We start from the raw sequence: 1,379 nt of genomic DNA on the forward strand, positions 1-1,379 counted from the left end.
ACTAAAGAATACTTTTACTGAATACTCTAGAGATATCAGAAAGAAAATTTGGTGTTTTTCCAACAGAAAAAGCTAAATTTAGGTCATTAAAATTTGATGAAAAACCTAAAACCTTTTTCTGACTGAAAATACTTTTTTACACTCACTGATTCAGATGTTTTAGAAGAAAAGAAAAGTTTAAAATGTTCCTGAAATTGCTGTGAAATATTAATAAATTTGGAACATGATGAAAATGATTTGTCAGCGTAATACTGTGAATATTTTTTTACTTTTGGGTGACTAGTTCCCTTTTGATAAAAAAAATAGTCAAAGCAAAAGATGTTTGCTGCAAGTGAAAATTTCTAAACCAGGAAACACTCCAACCATCCCTTTGTTTTGTGGAGGGACAATTTTGGTTTTAAAAAATGTTTAAATTCCCCCTCCCCCCCTAGGACAGGGGTCAGAAACCCTTTGTTAAGACTAAAAAGATCAAGGCCTTGGGGTTTGGGGGTTTATAGGGGAAGGTTTGAAGAGGTTTTCTAGGATCAGGTTTGAAGATTTTTTCAACTCTTTGTTTTGAGGTTAGTTTTTTCTTTCATAGATTTTGGGTTTTAAGATGTTTTTTTCAAGGATTTTGGGTTCAAATTTTATTTTTTTCAGAGACCTGGGTAAAAGATTAATTTTTTAAAAATTTTCATCTGTCTTTTTAGAAGATTAATTCTAGGACCTTTTTGAAGCCCTTTGGTTCTAAAATCTAATTTTTCAAAGATTTTGATTTGAAATTTAAATTCTCCAAAGCTTTTGTTTAAGCCCTGATTCTCCAAAGCCCTTGGTTTTTTAAAAACGATTCTCACGCAAGAATTCTAAATTTTGGGGTTTCTGTATCGCACCCCCTACGTCTCGGGGTGTTTTTTGTTTTTTTCCCATATCCCCATGCCCAGTTGTTGATGCAGAGACTTTTTGAAGTGTAAAATTTTTACCCTTTTTTTTCTGGACTTATTTTTTATAAGCCTGTATTAAAAAGTCCCTAATTGTTTAAAAAAAATACTATACGAGATGTATTATATTGAATTTTTTTATATTTGGTGTAAAAATCTAATAAAAAAAAATTTTGTACATGAGGGCATTTTTTTTTTTTATCTTTGGTAATGTGGTTTGATTTGCACCCCGGGAAAATTTTTTTTTTCCCGGGAAAATTTTTTTATTTTGTGCAACTGTGACTTCAATGAGGTAAAAAGTGCTTTTCAGAGATCCAAAATGGATATTAAATTTGTGGGTATTGGTAAATTTTCCCTTATTTTTTTACCTTTTTTTAAAAATATGGAAATAATATTCATTTCGAAATATGATGATTATTTATAAATGTTAAGGGCATTAAGATGAAATTTGGTTTATTTTTA

The sequence above is a fragment of the Penaeus monodon genome, chromosome 34 (assembly GCF_015228065.2).
Source record: "Penaeus monodon isolate SGIC_2016 chromosome 34, NSTDA_Pmon_1, whole genome shotgun sequence".
NCBI lineage: Eukaryota > Metazoa > Arthropoda > Malacostraca > Decapoda > Penaeidae > Penaeus > Penaeus monodon.